We start from the raw sequence: 16,877 nt of genomic DNA, 5'->3' as shown, positions 1-16,877 counted from the left end.
CATTTCTTCCAGATTATCCACTTTATTAGCATATAATTGCTCATAGTTGTCTCTTTAGATCTTTTGTGTTTCTGTAGTATTGTCTGTTGTGATTTCTCCACTTTAATTTCTAATTTTATTGATTTGATTTTTCTCCTTTTTTTTTTTTTTTGATGAGTCTGGCTAATAGTTTGTCTATTTCATTTATCTTCTCAAAGAACTGGCTTTTAATTTTGTTGATTTTTACTATAGTCTCCTTCATTTCTTTTTCATCTTTTTCTGCTGATTTTTATGATTCCTTTCCTTCTACTAACTTTGGGGGTATTCTTTTTTTCTTTTTCTAGTTGCTTTAGATGTAATGTTAGGTTGTTTATTTGATGTTTCTCTTGTTTCTTGAGGTAGGCTTATATTGCTATGAATCTTCCTCAGCACTGGTTTTACTGAATCCCATAAGTGTTGAGCTGTTGTGTTTTCATTTTCGTTTGTAAGCACATTTTTATTTCCTTTTTGATTTCTTCTGTGATATTTTGATTATTCAGAAGCATGTTATTTAGCCTCTATATGTTTTATATGTTTGTACTTTTTTTTTTTCCTGAAGTTGATTTCTAAACTTACTGCATTTTGATCAAAAAAAGAAAAAAATGCTTGAAATGATTTCAATTATTTTTAAATTTACCAAGGCTAGATTTATGGTCCAGGATGTGATCTCTCCTGGAGAATGTTCAGTGTTCACTTGAAAAAAGGTGAATTCTGTTGTTTTGGGGTGAAATGCCCTATAGATATCAGTTAGGTCTAACTGGTGCACTGTATCAGTATTATCATTTAGAACTTGTGTTTCCTTGCTAATTTTCTGTTTCATTGAACTATCCACATGATGGGGTTTTAAAACCCCACATTATAACTGTGTTACTGTTTATTTCTCATTTCATACTTGCTAGCATTTTCTTTACATACTCGTGGCTCAGACAGTAAAACGTCTGCATCCAATGCAGGAGACCCAGGTTTGAGTCTTCCTCCCTGGGTCAGGAAGATCCCCTGGAGAAGGAAATGGCAAGTCACTCCAGTATTCTTGCCTGGAAAATCCTATGGACAGAGGAGCCTGGTAGGCTACAGTCCACAGGGTTGCAAAGAGTTGGACACAATTGAGAGATTTCACTTCACTATGTTGGGTATATTTAAACTTGCTATATCTTTTTCTTGGATTGATCCTTTGATCATTATGAAGTGTCCTTCTTTGTCTCTTATCACAGTCCTTATTTCAATGTCTATTTTTATCGAATATGAGTACTGCTACTCTTTCTTTCTTGTGGTCCCCATTTGCGTTAAATATCTTTTTCTGTTCCTTCACTTTCAGTCTGTATGTGTCCCTAGGTTTGAGGTGGGTCTCTTTCAGACAGCATATATAGAGATTTGCTTTTGTATCCATTCAGTCAGTTTTGTCTTTAGGTTGGAGTATCTAACCCATTTACATTTAAGGTAATTATTTATAAGTATGATCCTGTTACCATTTACTTTGTTGTTTTGGTTTGTTTTTATAAGCCTTTACTGTGTTTCTTGTCTAGAGAAGATCCTTTAGCATTTGTTGCAGAGCTGGTTTGCTGGTGCTGAATTCTCTCAGCTTTTGCTTGTCTGTAAAACTTTTGATTTCTCCTTCATATCTGAATGAGATCCTTTCTGGGTACAGTAATCTTGGTTGAAGATTTTTTCTGTTTCATTACTTTAAGTATATCCTTCCATTCCCTTCTGCCCTGGAGTTTCTGTTGAAAGATCTGCTGTTATCCTTATGCGGATCCCTTGTGTGTTATTTGTTACTTTTCCCTTGCTGCTTTTAATATTTGCTCTTTGTGTTTGATTAATATGTGTATTGGAGTGTTTCATCTTGGATTTATCTTGTTTGGAGCTCTCTGGGTTCTTGGACTTGGGTGGCTATTTTCTTCCCCGTATTAGGGAAGTTTTTGACTATTATCTCCACAAGTATTTTCACATGTGCTTTCTTTTTTGTCTTCTTCTTCTGGGACATATATTACTCGAATGTTGGGGCATTTAACTTTTTTCCAGAGGTCTCTGAGGTTGTCCTCATTCCTTTTAATTATTTGTTTTCTCTTTCCTCTCTGCTTCATTTATTTCTACCACTCTATTTTCCACTTCACTTATCCTTTCTTCTGCCTCAGTTATTCTACTGTTGGTTCTCTTCAGAGTGCTTTAATCTCAATTATTGCATTATTCATTATTGACTGACTCTCCTTTATGTCTTCTAGGTCCTTGTTAAACATTTCTTGCATCTTCTCAACCCTTGTCTCTAGTCTATTTATTTGTAGCTCCATTTTGCTTTCAAGATTTTGGACCATCTTTACTTTGATTATTCTGAATTCTTTTTCAGATAGACTCCCTATCTCCTCCTCTTTTGTTTGGTTTGGTGGGTTTTTATCATGTTTCTTCACCTGCTGAATATTTCTCTGCCTTTTCAAACTGTGGAGTCTGCTCCCTGTGGGTAGGGTTGGACTAATTGGTGTCAAGGTTTCCTGGTTGGAGGAGTTTGTGTACAGACAAATTGTACTGCTGGGTGGAACTGGATCTCTTCTCTCTGGAATGCAGTGCAGTGTCCAGTAGTGAGCTTTTCAGTGCCTATGGGTTTAGCATGGCTTTATGCAGCCCTTCTTTTAATGTTCAGGATTGTATTCCTGTTTTGCTGGAGAATTATCATGGTGTGTCTTGCACTGGATCCTGTTGGCTCTTGGTTGGAGCTTGCTTTTTTTGGGGTGACCTCTTGTGTATTAATATTCCCTGGAGTCAGGAGGTCTCTGATGTTCTTAAGTTTTGGAGTTAAGCCCTCTGCCTCTGGCTTTTGATCTTTCTCTTACAGTAGCCTCAAGACTTCTCCATCCATACAGCATAGAAGATAAAACCCCTAGCTTTATTGGTGAAACAATTCTCCACAGCCAGGAACACCTAGAGAGATTCACAGAGTTATGTAGAGAAATGAAGAGGGAGGAAGGAGATAAAGGTGACCTGGAGGAGAAAAGAGAGGGTCAAAAGAAGAGAGAGAAGCCAAGCTGGCAATCAAATCCCTAAGTGAAAATGGATACTGAAGATTAGATTCTTAGAGGTATAAAATTGATAACAAATACCAAAAAGCAAACATTAAAAACCTAGAATAGAGGTTAGACTCTAAAAAATACTATATAAAATATAAAACATAATCAATCACAATAATTTTTAAAAATATGAAATTTGTTTTAAAAATAGTGGGTTTTTTTTTGGAAAGATCATAGAAGGCTACAAAAATTAAAGTTAAAAAAGTAATAAAGAACTAAATATTTTATTTAAAGTTAAAATTGATAATAGTGAAAATATATCTAGGAATTTCTCTGGCGCTGTTGTGGGTAATGTGTGGTCAGTTCAGTGTCAGATAATCCCTTATTCTGGCTTGTACTTGTTCTCAAGGTCTATAGATGCCCCTCAAATGTCTCCAGTATTAAATGCAGTATTTTAATCTGTTGCACCTATTACTTCCAGAGCAGTTCTCCCTGCTTTGTTTATTTTTTTTTAATTTTTTTAATATAAATTTATTTATTTTAACACCTTTTGATGTATGGCAAAACCAATACAATATTGTAAAGTAATTAGCCTTCTTTGTTTATTTTGGATTCCTCTGTTTGCAAGTCTCTTCAGTGTCTAATTTCTGCTTTGACACGAGGGGGAGAAAGTGTCCACTTATTTAGTCTCCCTTACTCAGTTGTTTTGTGGGGAGGGAGGAACACTGCAAACAAATAACATTGCATGTGTAGGGAGTGCTCACAGTGGATGGACCACACTTGATTTGCCATAGCCCAAAGCAGCGTGTGCTTCCTGGGTCTACACTGCTCAGTCTCCAGGGTGCTCAGCAAGGGCACTGTCCAAAGTGAGCCCTGCATTTCATGCACTTCCCAGGTTCTCAAGTGCTCCACAAGGGCACAGACCCAGATGGGTTGTGCGTTTTGTGCCCCTCCCAGGTCCGAGCAGCTCAAGCAACCGGTAGTTGTCCAGTGCACTGTCCCAGGTGGACTGTGCATCTTATTCACCTGCCTGGTCCCTGCTGCTCAGTTTCCTGGGTATGCTGTGAGAACACAGTCCCAGGTGTTCCAGGTTTCTCCTCTGCAGAGGTGATCTCAGTCTGCAGAACTCCTGGGAGATGTCAACCGTACAGGATCCCAGTAAGATGAGGTTAGCAACTGGGAGTCTGGTCTTAGTTTGATGGATGATGCCGTCTCTGGGGCCAAGATTGCAGTAGCCCCTTGCCTTCTGGCTCTGGCTGTGGCTTGCCTGCCTGCCTGCCTCTGTGGAGGGAGGGCCCTATCAGGTAGCCAGCTTGCTTTCCTTTGATGTTAGTCAATCTTTTGTTCTGTGAGCTCACCAGCCGTCACAGTGAAGCGGTTAGAACCTTTCACAGAAAGACATTTTCTTTTTTTGGTCTCTCAGGGGAACCCGCGGATAGGGTTCCTATCTTACATTTGCTCCCTCAGATTGTCCTCAGGGCATTCAAGCCTGGTCCTTACCCAAAGGATCAATGATGCAGCCTGTGCCTTCCTGCCCAACCCTCATTCCCTAGTGGCAGATGTGAGCTTCTGGGTCACTTCTTTGCTGGCATTTGTGGTTAGGTGTGTATTGTGTGGGTCTTTTTTTTTTTTTTTTTTTTCCTCCTGATTGTGGGTTATGTTGTCCTTTGAGATCCCAAAACTCCCTAAAGACACAGCTGTAAGAGGGTTTCCTACTGTGTGGAGACTTCTCCTTCCTGACACCCTCCCAAGAACAGGTCTCTGCCCCTAAATCTCATGTCTCAGTTTTTGTCTTTTATATTTTGTCCTATCTCCTTTTGAAGAGATTGGGCTGCCTTTCTGGGTCTGGGTGCTTGGTGTTTTCTGCTAGAGATCAGGAGTTGTTTTTTGGAAGTTGCTCAGCATTCAGATGATGTTTTGATGAATTTGTGGGGGAGAAATTGGTCAACCCAACCTATTCCTCTGCCATCTTGGAACCGCCCCACCTCCTTGATTTTTCATGTATTGTGTGTAAATACAGACATACAAAAAGTTTTGCCAAGGGAACTCAGTGGTTATAGCAAACACCTTCTCCCACAACACAAGAGACAACTCTATAAATGGACATCACCAGATGGTCAATACTGAAATCAGATTGATTCTGTTCTTTGCAGTTGAAGAAGGAGAAGCTGTATACAATCAGTGAAAACAAGACTGGGAGCTGACTTCGGACAGATCATGAACTACTTATTGCAAAATTCAGACTTAAAATTAAGAAAGTAGGGAAAATCACTAAACCATTCAGGTATCACCTAAATCAAACCCTTTTATGTTTAAGCAGTGGAAGTGACAAATATATTCAAGGGGTTATATCTGATAGACAGAGTGCCTGAAGAACTATGGACAAACATTTGTAAAATTGTATGGGGGGAACTGATCAAGATCATTGCCAAGAAAAGGAGGAGAGCTTACAATAGCAGAGAAAAGAAGAGAAGTGAATGGCAAAGAAGAAAAGGAAAGATATACCCATCTGAATGCAGAACCAAAGAATAACAAGGAGAGATAAGAAAGCCTTTCTCAGTAATCAATGCAAACAAATAGAGGAAAACAATAGAATGGGAAAGACTAGAGATCTCTTCAAGAAAATTAGAGATACCAAGGGAACATTTCATGCAAAGATGGGCACAATAAAGTGCAGAAACAGCATGGATCTAACAGAAGCAGAAGATATTAAGAAGAGGTGGCAATAATACACAAAAAAAAACTCTACAAAAAAGATCTTCATGACCCAGATAACCATGATGGTGTGATCACTCACCTAGAGCCAGACATCCTGGAATGCGAAGTCAAGTGGGCCTTCACTATGAACAAAGCTAATGGAGGTGATGGAATTCTAGTTGAGCTATTTCAAATCCTAAAAGATGATGTTATTAAAGTGCTGCACTCAATATGCCAGGAAGTTTGGAAAATGCAGCAGTGGCCACAGCACTAGAAAATCTCAATTTTCATTCAAATATGAAAGAAAGACAATGCCAAAGAATGTTCAAACTGCCTCACAAATAGCACTCATTTCATATGCCAGCAAAGTAATGCTCAAAATTCTCCAAGCCAGGCTACAACAGTATGTGAACCGAGAACTTACAGATGTTCAAGTGGTTTTAGAAAAGTCAGAGGAACCAGAGATCAAATTGCCAACATCCACTGAATCATCAAAAAAAAAAAAAGAGGTTCTAGAAAAATATCTAATTCTACTTTATTGAGTATGCAAAAACCTTTGACTGTGTGGAACAAAACACTGTTAAAAATTCTTCAAGGATGGGAATGTAAGACCACCTTACCTGCCTCCTGAGAAACCAGTATGCAGGTCAAGAAGAAACAGTTAGAACCAGACATGGAACAACGAACTGGTTCCAAATTGGAAAAGGAGAATGTCAAGGCTGTATGTTGTCACCCTGCTTATTTACCTTATATGCAGAGTACATCATATGAAATACCAGGCTGGATGAAGCACAGCTTTAAATCAAAATTGCTGGGAAAATATGAATAACCTCATATATGTAGAAGACACCACCCTTATGGCAGAAAACGAAGATGAACTAAAGAGCCTCTTGATGAAAGTGAAAGAGGAAAATGAAAAAGCTGGCTTAAAATTCAGTCTTCAAAAAATGACGATAATGGCTTCTGGTCCCATCACTTCATGGAAAATAGACTGGAAAACAATGGAAACAGTGACAGACTTAATTTTCTTGGGTTCCAAAATCACTGCAGATGGTGATTGAAGCTATGAAATTAAAAAAAAAAAAAATGCTTGCTCCTTGAAAGAAAAGGTATGACCAATCTAGATAGTATATTAAAAAGCATAGATATTATTTTGCTGACAAAAGTCCATCTAGTAAAAACTATGGTTTTTCCAGTAGTCATGTATGGATGTGAGAAAGAGTTGGACCATAAAGAAAGCTGAAGTAAAGTGAAGTGGCTCAGTCATGTCCAACTCTTTGCGAACCCATGGACTGTAGCCTATAGGCTCCTCCGTCCATGGGATTTCCCAGGCAAGAATACTGGAGTGAGTTGCCATTTCCTTCTCCAGGAGATCTTCCCAATCCAGGGATTGAACCTGGGTCTTCCGCATTGTAGGCAGATGCTTTACCATATGAGCCACCAGGGAAGTCAAAGAAAGCTGAGTGCTGAAGAATTGATGCTTTTGAACTGTGGCGTTGGAGAAGACTCTTGAGAGCGCCTTGGATTGCAAGGAGATCCTACCAGTCCATCCTAAAGGAAATCAGTCCTGAATATTCATTGGAAGGACTGATGCTGAAGCTGAAGTCCCAATACTTTGTCCACCTGATGCAAAAAACTGACTCATTGAAAAAGACCCTGATCCAGGGAAAGATTGAAGTCATGAAGAGAAGGGAACAACAGAAGATGAAATGGTTGGATGGCATTGCCAACTGCACGGACATGAGTTTGAGCAAGCTCCAAGAGTTGATAATGGACAGAAAAGCCTATCATGATGCAGTCAATTGGGTCACAAAGAGTTAGTTACTGAGTTTCTGAACTGAAACGAACAAACCTACACAACTAAGATTGTAATGCTGTGCTTATACATGGTTATTGAATTGGACACACAATTTTTCTGCAGCAGTTAAATTTTTGGTTTCTAAATATTTGAATATCACTTTTGTTAACTCACTGGTAAGGTTTCTCATGAAACAACTTTTTGATAGATTCTTAATATTGGATAACACTATATTACTAAACATGAAAATTTGAAACATACTTTTTCTTACCTTCTGTCACTTGGTAAGTCAATGTGTTAACCTATTTTTGTTTCTTTCTCAGATCCTTTCTCATCTCCGTTTAAAAGTAGTATTTCAGATGTTTTCTGAATAGGGATAAAAATACAATATAAACAAACATATAAGTACTAAACATATACAAAAATATACTATGTGCTGCATAGAATTACTGTATGATTTAAATGAGCTAAAAACTTTGGCAAAATACAAATGAGAAAATAGAGATAGCAGTCTGATTTCAAACTCAAACTGTCTTTTCAGTTGCCAGAAGGTAAAATCTCAATGTAATTTTACATCTTCAGCTACTCTTCTTAGAATCCACCCACCATATAGAAGCTTCCAAATTGTTTTTGGGTCTATACACAGTTCATACTGAGTCTAGACACAGAGTTAGACTCCCTTTCTTGGCTCTGTTCTTTCAGGTTTTCCTTCAGCACTGTCCAGAGGCCATGGGAATCCTGAAATCTGTGCTCGAATCTTCAAGTCCATAGAACTGCAAGTTTCTTCCCAAATTTTAGTGTTCATGACATCACCTGGCACCTTCCCTCTGGCAAAAGGCTGGGGGCGGAGGGGTGGAGGGACGGGGAGGGGGAAAGAAGGAAAGAAAAGAAAACAAAAAAAGTAGCAACCTCACCAAATACTTTCATTTCTTCCGATTTCTACCTATTTTGGATGGTTTTCATTGCCTATTATTTGTTTTTGCTTTCTTTTTAGTTTTTATTTGTTTGCTTCTATTTGCTATGGAAGAGAGTAAAAACCTCTTAAAGGCAATTTCTTTAAGACTGGGAGCTTATCTGCCAACATTTTCTGGGATCTAAGCAAGGCAGAGGCTCCAAACTTGGAATATTATACTTTTCTTCTTTTTCCCCAATCTTGCTGTTTTAAGAGCATATTTAACTCTTGTAAATGTACCTAATTTTGACTAATGGAATTGAAAGATTTACTGTTCACAAGTTGTAGGGTGTATATTATTTGTGCTCATTTACATAATTTACTGATTAAACTACATATTTGATCTATTGACCTTTCTATTTATCTTACTTGTACAGGCCTATAATCAGGGCATATACTTTGCTGGATGGCATTTATATCTTATCTCTTATCCATTTATTTGCCCATTATTAACCTCTGAAATACTGGAGAGGAGGCCCACATTCTCTTTGCTAAGCAGTGGTTTATAGTTTCTTCTTTCAAAAGTACACACAAAAGTACAAAATTTTTGTTGGATTTGTTTCATCCCTCTGTTCTTTCATTTAAGTTCTTTTGCATTGATTTGTCTTTATTTTCTTTTAGTATGCTTTTCTTTCTCCTGTTTTAGTTGACTTTGTTTCTCTATAGTTTTCTGTGTTTATGTCACATTCTGCTCAATTCTACAAATATCTTTGGTAAGGTCCAAGGTATATGGAGCTAAAATGTGTCCCCTGAAAAAAAATTTTTAATTTAAATGTATTTATTTTAATTAGAGGCTAATTATTTTACAATATTGCATTGGTTTTTGCCATATATCAACATGAACCCTCCATGGGTGTACACATGTTCCCAATCCTGAACCCCCCTCCCACCTCTCTCCCCATATCATCCCTCTGGGTCATCCCAGTGCACCAGCCCCAAGCTTCCTGTATCCTGCATTGAACCTGGACTGGCAATTCATTTCATATATGATGTTATACATGTTTCAATGCCATTCTCCCAAATCATCCTCCCCCCTCTGCCACAGAGTCCAAAAGACTGTTCTATACATCTATGTCTCTTTTGCTGTCTCGCATACAGGGTTATCGTTACCATCTTTTTAAATTCCATATATATGTGCTAGTATACTGTAGTGGTGTTTTTCTTTCTGGCTTATTTCACTCTGTATAATCAGCTCCAGTTTCATCCACCTCATTAGAACTGATTCAAATGTCTTCCTTTTAATGGCTGAGTAATACTCCATTGTGTATATGTACCACAGCTTTCTTATCCATTCATCTGCTGATGAACATCTAGGTTGTCTCCATGTCCTGGCTATTATAAACAGTGTTGTGATGAACATTGGGGTACACCTGTCTCTTTTAATTCTGGTTTCCTTGGTGTGTATGCCCAGCAGTGCGATTGCTGGGTCGTATGGCAGTTCTATTTCCAGTTTTTTAAGGAATCTCCACACTGTTCTCCATAGTGGCTATTCTAGTTTGCATTCCCACCAACAGTGTAAGAGGGTTCCCTTTTCTCCACATCCTCTCCAGCATTTATTGCGTGTAGACTTTTGGATCGCAGCCTTTCCGACTGGCGTGAAATGGTACCTCATTGTAGTTTTAATTTGCATTTCTCTGATAATCCCCTGAAATTTTAATGAGAACATGATCTTGCATGGGCAAGTTCACTTTACAGCTTAGTCTTTCCTCTGATTGAGAATATTCTTTTAAATTACATTTCTATTTTGAGTACACATTCTCAAATTTGGTATTTACTCTAGTGCGGACAGAGGTAAGGAAAGAGATAATTGCAATACAGTAAACTAAATGTTATGACAGGTGTGTCCTTAATGTGCTGTGGTTGTATGTCGGTGGGACAATTAAGGTCTATGTGCACTGAGTCTTGAAAGATATCTTATTGCCTTAATAAATTTAACTGCTGAAGTAACATTTTTTGGTCTTTGACATTTTTCACTGTAGGTTGTTCTTTTAAAAATAAACTGATAACTTTATGTAGTATAAACTGAAGTAATGGTAAGGTTCCCAACTACTCATACATTTTTTTTTTAACCATTAAAGATAAGAAATCCAAAGAAGTTAATTGATTGTACAATACCAAGAGATAGATACCAGCAGATTTGGACCTTTGTTGTTAGACTGAATTTTTAAACTTTGATGTGATTAGGCATAGATCTTCTTGCCTGAAAATAAAAGCAAAAAATAAATTTAAACTAATACAATTATGTAAAGTTTAAAAATAAAAAAAATTAAAAAAAATAAAATTTGATGTTGGCTTATTAAATAGCTCAAAGAAGATAAAGGAAGATCATTTATAAATAAGTTTCAATGTCTAACTGAGTAAATAGGATTGAAATCCAAAACTTCTGACTTGTAGTATTAGTACCTACCACTTTGCCATGCCTTCAAACTTATTTTAAAATGTATTTCTTAACTTCACAAAACACAAATCCCTAAACAGTACACTATTTGATGTTTGTAATGTATAGCTGTTTCCAATAAACTTATTCTAAATTGAAAAAAATTGAAAAGAATTGAAAGTACAGAGAGCTCCCTGTATCTCATACACAATTTTCATCACTGTTAACATCTTATATTATTAGTTTTGTGTGTGTGTGTGTGTAATTATTGAACAGATAAAGGTATGTTATTATTAACAAAGGCTTCCATGTTGGCTCAGTGGTAAAATAATCTGCCTACAATATGGGAGACCTGGCTTTGATCCCTGGGTTGGGAAGATCCTCTAGAGAAGGGAATGGCAACCCGCTCTGGTATTCTTGCCTGGAGAAATCCATGGACAGAGGAGCCTTGCAGGCTACAGTCCATGGGTTCACAAAGATGCAGACATGACTAAGCGACTTACTGTGGCAGCAGCAATTATTAACAAAACATCTTACTTTATTTAAGTTTTCTTGCTTTTTACATATCTTTTACTGCTCCAGGATCCCACCCAGGATACTGCGTTACATTTCCTTAACATGTCTCCATAGGCTTCTTTAGCTGTGACAGTTTTCTCAGACTTTCCTTGTTTTAGATGACCATTCTGGTTTTGAGGACTAATTCTGATATCTTTTAGAATTTTCCTCAACTGAGATGTGTCTGGTATATTTCCCATGATTCACATGGGAGTGTTATTTTGGAAGGCAGACCCAGTGGAAATATATCACTATCATCACACCATACCAAGCGAATATTCTTTAAGTATGGGTTATCACTGTTGATTTTGACCTTGATGGCCTGACTGAGATAGTGTTTGTAAGATTTCTTCATTTTAATGTCACTCTTTTCCCCTTTTCAATGTTGTACTGTTTGAAGGAAGTCACTATGTGCATAGACATTACTTTGCCAACAAAGATCCATCTAGTAATAGCTATGGTTTTTCCAGTAGTCATGTATGGATGTGAGAGTTGGATTATAAAGAAAGCTGAGCAACGAAGAATTGATGCTTTTGAACTCTGGTGTTGAGAAGACTCTTGAGAGTCCAATGGACAACAAGGAGATCCAACAGTCAATCTTAAAGGAGATCAGTCCTGAATATTCATTGGAAGGACTGATGCTGAAGCTGAAACCCCAATACTTTGGCCACATGATGCGAAGAACTGACTCATTTGAAAAGACCCTGTTGCTGGCAAAGATTGAAGGTGGGAGGAGAAGGGGATGACAGAGGATAAGATAGTTGGATGGCATCACTGACTCAATGGATATGAGTTTGAGCAAGCTCTGAAAATCAGTGATTGACAGGGAAGCCTGGCGTGCAGCAGTCCATGGAGTCCCAAAGAGTCAAACAGGACTGAGTGACTGAACTGAACTGAACTATGTGCAGGCCACACTCAAACAGTGGGAATTTTATTTTCCCTCTCCTTGAGGATTCAAGAATATACATAAATAGTTTTAAATTCTCCTGCATAGGAGATTTGGTCAAAATTTTCAAGTTTGTTATTAAATCATTTTATATCAGTACAGAATCATAAATATTTAGTTTATTGATTAGGTAATGAACCAATACTACTTTATTTTGTTCTCAAATTATTTCAACTTTGACTGTCATAGCCATTTCAGATGGCTCCTGTATTCCATTTGAAATATCATCATTATTTGTGTGTGTGTATTTATTTGTGTGTGTGTGTGTTAAACACTTCCTTACTTTCTAACACTACACTATTCTCCAGGATAATCATTTATATTGGATTATTCCCTAACAAACATCCTGCATATTAATCTGTGCCTCAGAATGTTCAGGGTACCCCAACCTGTGACAATACCCATTGATATAATTAAAATTTGTTAAGCAATATTTTTTTGTATTTTCTGTATTGGATAGCTATGGAGACTTTAAAATGAATTATATACCTACATCAGTCCCTATTACTGTATTTATCTACATGAGCTGTATCTATTGGCTATATCTATATTGACAAGGGCTCTATCTGTAGAGACTATTTATCCACATGGGCTACTTATCTGTATGGGCTATATTTACATGGGCTTCCCTGGTGGCTCAGTGGTAAAGAATCTGCCTGCCAATGCAGGAAATGTAGGAGACACAAGTTCAATCCCTGAGTCAGGAAGATCCCTTGGAAGAAGAAATGGCAACCCACTGACATATTCTTGCCTGGAAAATTCCATGAACAGAGGAGACTGTCAGGTTACAGTCCATGGAGTCACACAGAGTCAGACACAGCTGAGCATGCACAGCTGTATGTGTATAATGTATATATATATATATATATATATATATATATATAGCTGTATGATCTATATTTATATAACTATATTTAAAGTTCAAGAAAGATAATTTTAATTAAAACAAGATTTTCAGAGACTACATTTAGTGTGATCATGGCATAAATAATATTTCAGAATCATTGGCTTAAAAACAAGATCTATCTGAGTAAATATCAAACAGGTCTTGTTTACTTTGAAGAGTGGTATAACATGGAGAATTTTTTTCTACATATTTTCCATAATACTTTATAATAACTATGTGTTATGTTTATAATAAGAAAAAAGTGTCACCAGCCTATAGTAATTTTTTAAAAAGATGATGATGATTGTTATTCACTAAATTATCTCTACCCCAAATTTATATGTGTGTGTGTTAAGTTATTTCATTCATATCTGACTCTTTGAGACCCCATGGACTGTAGCCTGCCAGTCCAAGGAATTTTCCAGGCAAGAATGCTGGAGTGGGCTTCCATTTCCTTCTTCAGGAAAATTTATATTGTGAAGTCTTAAGCCCCAATGTGACTGTATTTGGAAATAGAATCTTTAAGGATATAATTAAGGTTAAATGGGGCCATATGGAGTGAAACTTGAAACCAATAGGCCTGATGTCTTTATCAGAAGAGGAGGAGATACCAGGAGAGTACACAAACTGAGTACACACACTGAGGAAAGGTCATGTAACAACACAGCGTGAAGTCATCTATCTGCAGGCCAGAGAGACTTGATCAAAATCCTATTCTTCTTGGTTCTTGGTCTTAGACTTCCAGTCTCCAGAAATTTTAGAGAAAAAAAAATCTATTGTTTAACCCACAGTGGCTGTGGTATCCTGTTATGACAACCTTGGTTAATTAGTACGATGATAATCATAATGTTATTATGAATAAAATATTATCTAAATTTTTCAAGTATTTCTGCTTAAGTTCTGTGAGTGCAATTTCCAACAAGATGATTAAAGTTTAAATTACTGTTTTATTCAAAAAACAAAATCATCATCTTGAGAAATATGACCATTTAGGAACATATTTCAGTCTTACAATATGTGCTTTTAACTGTTTATATAACCTGTACTTACAAATTTTTTGTTTGTTTTTACATGCTTGCATTTTTTAAGAGACTATTATGAATTTACTATAAACATATTTTATTTTTCATTTTCTTATTGTTAATTTTTGCATTGATTATGTGTGAGTCATATGTGAATCCTAAGGCAATGATACACCATGAAATTAATTAACTTAAATTTCATGCATTTGTACAATATTGCTGACATAACTTTGCTGTCATATTGTTTTTGTTATTGTTGGTTGTTGTTGGAACATGCCGAATATTATCACTACCCATTGCAGAAGCATGGTTGTTACTCATACTTTGCTGTATTGACAGTGTTCACTGAATAGTTTAAGATTTTCCTAAAAACACTAAAGTGAGATAATCCATACTATTATGAATATTATGTTAATATTACCACAATTTTGTCAACTTCATCACAGTTTTCATGATTATCACTAATTATAATATTTTTCACATAACATTCTCTAAATTTAAAGTAATATTTTAAGTAGGCAGAACAAGAAGGGAGGTTTAGAAAAAAATGTGCAAATGCCAAGCACATGAGTTCTGCTGCAGTAGAAAGGTTCACTTAGCCTCTTATAATTTTTAACCAATTGTGGGTGTATTATGAGAAATGCTCAAATTGTCAAAATGGATCCACGAGTCAGGTTTTCCCCAACAAACATGCTAACAATGATTAGTGAAGAACGCAAACAACTAAGAAACAGCCACAAACACATCTTGTAGTCCAGATTTCCAAAAATTTCCTTTAGCACTCTGAGATTTAGTTCTATTTCTAAGTGACAGATGACAGTTATATATAGTACAGATTAACACAAGGAAATTACTTACGTTTGGGTTCTTTTGGTTTTTTATGTGTGATTATCATGAAACTTAAAGACCTGTGTGACCTGCCTGCACCAATCACTTGATAATTTCCATTGTTAACCCAGTTATCCTACATCCCATAAATTAAAAAGTCAGCTTCATTTACAATAAACAATCAACTTAGAAAAGAATTTAGAGAAGAACCCAAAAGCTCTTAGCATGTTTGCAAAGACCTCTTGCTGGGGGTTCAAAAGCAGAGAAAGGAAGTTGGAGAACTAACGTTAGCTACTGTCTTCCTGGTTGCCATGGAGGAAGTCAGTCGAGGAAACTGAATCTCATTTCTTAAAAGGAGAATTTCCAATTTTTATATGAAATCTCTTATGCATGATAGTAGGTGAAGTGTGGTATAGGGTTTAACCAATAGAAGATGGTTTATTCTACTGTAGATATAGTTAGGTCTTTCATCCACTCACTGTTTTCTTGAATCTGACACAATGTTGTATTTGCTCATTGAAGAGCATCATGGGGCCATCGCTGTAACATTTTAGTTATGATATATGTCTTTTGTTTTTAAAAAGTAGACAGATTGGATAAGATAAGAGGAAGATATATTTTCTGTATGATCTGAATACCAAAGGCAGTGCAATTTGGAGATTGTTGATTAAGATGTTCAACACTCCTGGTATTTTCCCCCTGTATTTCATGATGTTCCCAAGGCTCCTTCCTCATAAGAATAGCAAAAACAGGATCATCACTGGGCTATGAACCCCTTTAAGAGTGAGATAAAACTTTAGGAAGCATCTAGTAGCTTTTCTCTCATATTTCAATGACAAGAAGTGCCATGTATGTCTTTGCCTCAACCAACCACATAGTGAGATTAAACCTACTAAGACCTATTTTGAGCAACAAAGACATGAAAGTGAGCTTTTAAGGATACCAAGGAACATTGTATCTACCAAAAGACATGGCTACTTTCCAGGTGCACTGAGTCAAGGATAAGAAAACAGCAGCAAGCAATATCCATTTAATTTCCCCCTTATATCAATTTCAATTCATATAACATATGCTAAGTTACTTTCTTTTCCATTCCCACAAAACTGCTGGCTAATTTATTAATTTAAAAACCTGTGTCTTTCTTCTCTCAAGTTATCATCATGCTACAATATATCATTGAATAACTGTCCTGAATAAATCAGAACAAATTTCCTCTCTATATCTTCATATGTCACAGCAATGATTTTGCAATAAGATGGATGTCTTGACATTTACCAACATTAAGTTTGCCAATGTGCTTTCAAATTATATGATGGTCCAGAATGTGATGGTATCCCGTAGCTTCTAGCACAGTATTATAAATAGAAGGTACTTGATATGCATTAATTTATTGATTTAAATATCAAATTGTTAATAGTGTGAAATAGGTTCATTGTTTACATTTGATATGTGTACCTTCAAAACTAATTTCATTTAATGCCTGATAGAACAAAATTATTTTATTTCTGCCTCTACTGGATGTTTACATCTTTTCTGAACAGTTCTTTGTAGAATGCAGTAGCCACCACTGCTATTTTCTTACATTGCGTTCTTTACAAGCTCTAAGATAAAAACCAAAATTGCAATATTGGAACATGACTATTAGGAAAAATTAATATATGTTTACACTATATCATTTACTCTATAAATGTATTCTTCAATAAGATGTTTTAAAGTTTGTGCTTCCTAATATGAGTGTGTATGTATAGTGTTATCTTCACAGTTTTCATTGTCATTTGTATATTTCTACAAATAATACCCCA

General features: G+C 36.4%; 1 long non-coding RNA gene across 1 annotated transcript in view; it reads right to left on the bottom strand.

Annotated features, from left to right (window-relative positions):
* The window catches only part of LOC129624067 (uncharacterized), a 62,962-nt gene extending 52,302 nt beyond the window's left edge, over positions 1 to 10,660 (bottom strand). Inside the window, exons 1-2 of the long non-coding RNA XR_008700721.1 lie at positions 10,591 to 10,660; positions 7,781 to 7,875 (exon numbers count right to left, since the gene is read on the bottom strand). This is a non-coding gene — a long non-coding RNA (uncharacterized LOC129624067). The remainder of the gene's footprint in view (positions 1 to 7,780; positions 7,876 to 10,590) is intronic.
* Between the last annotated feature and the right edge of the window lie 6,217 nt (positions 10,661 to 16,877).

This window comes from Bubalus kerabau, chromosome 12 (genome assembly GCF_029407905.1).
Source record: "Bubalus kerabau isolate K-KA32 ecotype Philippines breed swamp buffalo chromosome 12, PCC_UOA_SB_1v2, whole genome shotgun sequence".
NCBI classification, from domain to species: Eukaryota; Metazoa; Chordata; class Mammalia; order Artiodactyla; family Bovidae; genus Bubalus; species Bubalus kerabau.
Note: the sequence above shows the minus strand (reverse complement) of the source record. Positions and strands in the feature narration are given on the sequence as shown.